Raw genomic sequence first — 6,508 nt, 5'->3', positions numbered from 1 at the left:
CGCGGGAACTGCCTCGCTGCTGCTCGCAGAGCGCTCGGTGCACGTGGCCTGGGCCGCACGGTCCCTGCGCCAGGCTTCCCTTCGCCAGGACACAGCTGACATTGCTCAACAGTCTCGGTAACGAAATAATATTCACGAAAATATTCTTCCATCGGCATATATTTTGACTCCAGTATTAACTGTGTCCAAATGGTTTTCCAAAAGCCCTTGGTAAGAATTAAATCCCAAGAAACATAGAAAAAGTTCTTAAACAACCATGCCAGGAAGTGTTTCAGTTCTTTTTGAGCTTGAATCAAGCTAAAATTTACAAATCGTTGTTCAAGAATCATTTTAAGTTTAAGATAAATGTCCATATGCGGCTCTGAGAGCCAAGAGTCTTCCCACGGTTCCTCCATGGTTTAGATATGGAATAGCAAAGCAAAACCAAGAAGAGGAATCCAAAGTTTCCAGGGTTTACTCACACAAATCAGTCACTTAGGGATCGGGGATCGTTCTGCTCTCAATTCTCCACCATTATGTTGCAGTGGGGATCCTGCAACACGCATATATCAAACCAGGAGTCCCGTGGAAAGGAAATATATACGGACAGACAGATTCTTGCTAGATGTTTCAGAGAGATGTTTATTTCTCCAGCCGCATGGCCAGAGCTCTGCCGAGCAACTGCTACAGTCACAGGACCAAGGGTCCTTCTGCCCGCGCAGGGAACACAAACCAACCAATGGGAACGAGGCTGAGCAGGGGCAGGGAAGCCCCGTGTCTGTGCCCTCAGGGCGCCTCTCCCAGGGCTACACGGCAGGGGAGGGACCCCAAAAAGGGGTGTTTGGAGGAATGGTGTTTTTCTTCCCAAGTCACCATTAGGTGTGCTGGGGCCCTGCTCTCTTGGAGATGACTGAACATCTTCCTGCCCATGGGAAGCTCTGAATTAATTCCTTGTTTTGCTTTGCCTGAGTGAGCCGCTTTTGCTTTCTCTATTAAACTGTCTTTATCTCAGCCCACGGGTTTTCTAGCTTTTGCTGTTCCAACTCTCTCACCAATCTTGCTGGTGGGGGAGTGAGTGAGCTGTTGCATGGGGCTTTGTTGATGGCTGAGGTAAACCATGATGAACAGAAATATGCCTGATTTTCTTTTGGTATTCCTGCTCTTTTGGTGGGCGTCAGTGCTGTTTCAGTGCTTCCTGAAGCGTAGGCAGTAGGGACATGGAAGGACTTGGATAGGTGCTCAAGATAGGGTGTTGCCCTGAAAAGTGTAGTATTTAGTCCAGCTGGGAAGGCTGTGCAGGCCCACTGTGGAAGACTGGTGATGACTGGTTGACTGGTGGCTTAGACATGAATTGCAAAATGGCCATGCATAAAAGCTATCTGAACTGTTGACATGAATGTGTCTGTAGTCGAGGTAATAAGGCAATTAGACACAAAAATCATTAATAATTTAGCTTAATTGAAACCTAACAGTACAGACTTCCTCTATGATTCCAAGTTATTTCAACTGTTTGGAAAGCATGACCTGTCTCTGTTGTTCTAGTACATATGTAATGTGGGAGAAAATAAAAATTGTCACTAGAATTTCACTTTAAAGAACTTGTGTTACTTTTTTTTCTCATTAATTTGAACCCGTGAATTCTCAGAGCTAGCTCTGATTCTATTTTCAAATAAAAGCTCTTTTTGTGTGCGGATAAATTAGGCTGTAAGATGTAACTGGCTGTTGTAGAGCGGGGGTGGGACTTTGATGTAGAAGTCATGTTAAAGCAGATGGGTGTGCTGAGCATGCTTCAGCCAGGCTAAATGGGAAGAGCAATTAAATGCTCTTCCACACAGTTATTGCTGAAACAACAGGAAGCAGAAATAGCAGAGTAAATAAACTGTGCCATCAGAGAGATTTCCCTGGAATGACAGCACATTTGGAAGCAAAGGGGTTTGTTGGTTGCAGCTGCTTGTAGAAGTCAGAAAAGTTCAGGGAAATCAGGAAAAAACCCAATAAACAGCAAAACCAATGGCTTGGTTCAAAAGGATAAGGAGCAGAATGATATTTAGGACCAAAAAGGTCAACAGTAATTTCTGGGCTGCTTGTTGATATAGTCTTGTAGTATTCAGGAAAGTCAGATGTTCTTTGTAACAAACAACCCAACAACACACACATTCTCGGTGCCCATACTCCTGAGGAAACCAATGGGCTGACCTTAATCTATAGGGCACTTGAAGACATATGTTGCATGCTGCATCTTAGCATAACTCCACCAGCCAGGATCATGAAGCCTTTACACACTGCAAGAAACCAACATGTCCCGTGAGGAAGAGTGGCAAATCCACCACTAGCACCCCTCACAGCGTTACCATGAAGGATGAATTATACTGATGTCTAGAAGGTAAGGTTCCAGTTCACATTGCTTGTTGGGCTTGAGAGAAATTTGAGCTACTGGGAGAAATGTTGAATCAGCCCTGGGGACTGCTGGGCATGGCAATTTTGCAGTACTCTTAACCATCTATCCTGTAATGCTCGTATCATCTGTAAACACTTACCTATCTCCTGGCAAGCAGGCTTAGAGACAAAAAACCAAGGGAAAATACCACTCTTGTTGCAACACTGTGGGAGGATTTAAAGCCTACAAAAGTAGGAAATGATCACAGCTAAGAAATTGGTGGTTTAAAGGTACTCTCTGAGGACTTTGACTCCCGTGGTATAAATTTAGCATTCATGGTATTAATGGAAAAATTCTAAACTGAATAGGAAATTAACTTTCTTACTTCAGGTTATGCTGCAGTGGTAAAGTGATCCTAATTATTTTTAAGACTAAATGCTATTTCTAGGGGTAAATCAGGTTCCAAAAAGAAAGAAATCAATAATACCAAGACAGATTTTGATGATTTCAAATAATAAAACCGGGTAGAGTGGTTTGTATCAAATAGAACAGAAAATCCCTTCAGTGAAACATGCATAAGGTTAAGTCTTGAGCGGATGCCTCATGCCTACAATTTAATGAATAAAAAACATAAATGAAATAAGATTGGGTCAAAACATAGACAAAGGGATTATACCGAAAATCAGGGCTCTAAGAAATGGGTGGTTGTGGAGAGACATGCAATTGATCTTTTTGGTCTTCTACATGACCTTATTGCCTCCTGGACTCCATTTCAGAAGTCAGTGGAATGATTTTTTTTTAAGTTCAGTTTTCTTTTAACTCATATCAGCAGTCACTGAAATAATGGCTTTTTTTACCCCCTACTGTACAGTTGATTGGCACGTCCTTGTTACACACATTCATTTCATAAATCTTTTAATGCTTCCTCTGATTGAGTCACAGGAAAATGATCCAAGACAAATGGGCGATCTGATCTTCAGATAGTTAGCACAGTGCCTGGCAGCTGAAGAGAAAGCAAACAAAACACCAAAATGTACCAGCAGAGGCACCCAACAACTCGGAAGAGATGATTGAAATGCAGAAAGGGCCAGTGGACTCACACCTGAGGGCTGTGTGAAATGCTGAGTACCATTACCAAGGTACTGATACCATAACAGTGCAGAAAGGGTGACAGTTCCAGGTAGTCTTGAATGTTCCTAAACATCGCTACATATGTACCCAATTAATTTTGTGCTCATTAGGGGTGTAGAAGAAAAGGGACTTGCTGAGACAAATTCTGAAAGAGAAAGAGCAAGCAAGATGTACCTAATGTCTTTCATGAAGGATAACAGGATGGACTATAAAACGTTATCCACCAGCACACAAGAAAAGGGGGTCAGGGACCTCACCTATTCAGCCAAACGGAAATCTGACAGCAATCAATATCTGGAGCAGATTTCAAAAGAGGTTTTCAGGTGCATAATCTCAGCAGAGGCCAGTGGGAATTGTGCTCCTAAATCCCTTACACACTAATCCCTACTTTTGCATGGCTATAAAGAAAAATAACAGAGATGTGGCGAGGACTGTAGGCAGCCTGATATTAGCACGTGTAAAATGTGTAGTGGTGGCATCTCTTTAAGCTTGAACTCACCACTTGGTAGCTTTGGCTGAGCAGGAGTTTATTATTCATAACTCTAAAATTCACCCCATCTCATTTCATCGTCTAAGCTGTACAATCAATAAATCAAGTATGCATTTTAAGAAGATTTCCAAATTAAGCCAGACACCCTAATGTATAGGACATACCACACCAATTAGTATACACAACAGCTTCTCGGTGAGCCAAGATGAGAGCAGCATAGTGATTTGGAAAATATGAATATCATTATGCTGAAGAGATGCTTAGAGCAGTAGGTAGGGAAAAAGGTTCAAGCACTGGAATTGCTTTTCAGATGTGACCCTCAATATATTTTGGAAATTTGTATCCAGTGCCAGGCCCCTGTAAATTGACTGGCAAATTGATGTGTCCTGGATCACCAGGCTCTTTCACAGGACACAGCTTAGCCCCTAAATACCATTAACATTAATAGAATTTTAAGTCTGATTTTCCAAACAAACTGCTATGGAAATTTTGCCTTTCATTCATATTTTGTTCTCTTCAGTGCTCCAAATTGTGGAGAATTGCAGTCTATGAAGATACCTGGAGGAAAAAACAGAAGTAGCAACTTTCTGTTCCAGCACTCAACCGCTGAGTTACGAATGAGTTGGAGATGGTGTCAGTTCTGTCTTCAAAGCAAAACCAGGCAGTTGCCATCAGGTTCTTACCTCTTAAGAGGACAGTTGCCTCTTTAAACTGAGGACAATTTGCCATTGGGCTCAGTCCTCAGCTGACTTCAGCTGATGTGTCTGCAGTGGTCTGAGCTCAGAACACCAATATGCACAGAACTCCCAGTTACCTGTGTTATCCAGAGCACCCTTTTCCTCAGGTACATCTCACTCAGTTTCAACTTGTTCAAATGATCTGTGCAAGGACAGAACTGCATTACAGCTGTTTTTTGCAGCATTGCTTACCTGGTGCCACATTCTTGTTTGTGACATTTTCTGGGCACTAGATGGCCTGAATGTGGCAGTGGAGAGCATCATCAAATATGATGCAAAGAGCAAAATACTTACTTTGTGGTGGTCGATCCAGGATGCCCATCATAAATTTAAATCTAGATTAAAAGTTAAAAGCCTTCTGCTTTTTGGAACAGTGACATAGAATGGCCTTTTTAAACAAGGCCCTTAAAATTCTTTGTAGCTCATGTCTATTTACATGTTGAAGATTGCATGCTTTTGTTTGCAAAGGAGGGAGAAATCTTCTCTCCCTGTGAAATTTGTGATGAATCTAAGGGCAGTGTAACATCACTGGCCCCTACATTGCTCTCTTTCTTGTCAAAATATGACTGGACTGTGATGCATGCGTTTTTTGTTGTTTTGGTTTTTGTTCAGTTTATTTGGTTTTGTTGTTTTTGTTGATGGATTTTTTGGTTGGTTTTTCATTATTTTATTTTTGTTTGGTTTACTGTTTGGTTTTGTTCAGGTTCCCCATGTTTTTTCTTTTATTTGGTGGGGTTTTTTTTACTTTTAATTAGTTCCACTCTTTGCCTTGTTGGCTCTGTTAAATACTAGCTGTCCGCACTCACGCTTTTCTTTATTTAAGGTCTTGGACTAAGGATTCCTGCTAGAACAGCTGACCTTATTGATGAGCTAGTTGATGTGTTATTTTTTTTCTTTAATGTGTCTGTCCCTCTAGCTTGGAGGGTTCAAGACAGTGGTGTTGCATGCTCCTCGGTGCTCTTCCAAGGACTGACATACCGCTGGATATTCTGTTGCTTGGCTTTGTGACCAAACACATGCAGACTGCTGGCTTTTCTTTTGCTGACCTTGAGCATCCCCCTCTGACAAATTCCTGAGTGTCATTTACACCTTTGAAGAAAAGCATATTTGCTTTAATGCATGTATTGAAAGGGAAGGGTCATCCCTAAAGAAATAAAGCTGGGGTTTTTTTCAGGGAGGGCAGTAAGATGCAGCCTTTCCCGTGGGGACCCTTGTTTGCCTCTTTAATAGCCCAGGCCTGTGTATCCCAGCCCTGGGCTAAATAGAGGCTGAAGCAGAGTAGTCCATTCAGGCTGCACAGCTGATCCTGAACGTAGAAGTTGGAGGGAATGGAATGGCTGAGGCAGAAAGCTGCATTTCAGCTCTTCAGGCCATATCTGTATCTAGCTGACCTTCATGCATCGTTTTCCTGTACAAAGAGTATTGGGCAAGGAGAGGCCACCCGCTTCATCAAGCTGGATCTCATTGTGTGGCAGACACCTACATCTCAATGTTCATCAAAACCAGCCAGGGTTTTACCTGTAGTATATAAATGCTAATCATGAGTGTATATTTCTAGAGATGTGTTAGCAATATCTAGAGGGCACTGTTACTGCTGCAGTTGTCTGGTTTTCTGCCATACCATCCAGGTTTTTAGGGGAACCAGTTCAAATCCAGCCATCAGTGAGTTTTGGATGCAATTATCATGTTTTATATTTGGTTTTGAGAAGGTGCATGGTTTATGTTTCTGATGTGCACAATATTGGTTTATACTTGGTTTATATTTTTATTTATTTATTTATTTTTGTTTATATT

This window comes from Corvus brachyrhynchos, unplaced genomic scaffold (genome assembly GCF_000691975.1).
Source record: "Corvus brachyrhynchos isolate BGI_N302 unplaced genomic scaffold, ASM69197v1 scaffold229, whole genome shotgun sequence".
Lineage (NCBI taxonomy): Eukaryota > Metazoa > Chordata > Aves > Passeriformes > Corvidae > Corvus > Corvus brachyrhynchos.
The sequence above is the reverse complement of the archived record's forward strand: the minus strand, read 5'-3'. Positions refer to the sequence as shown.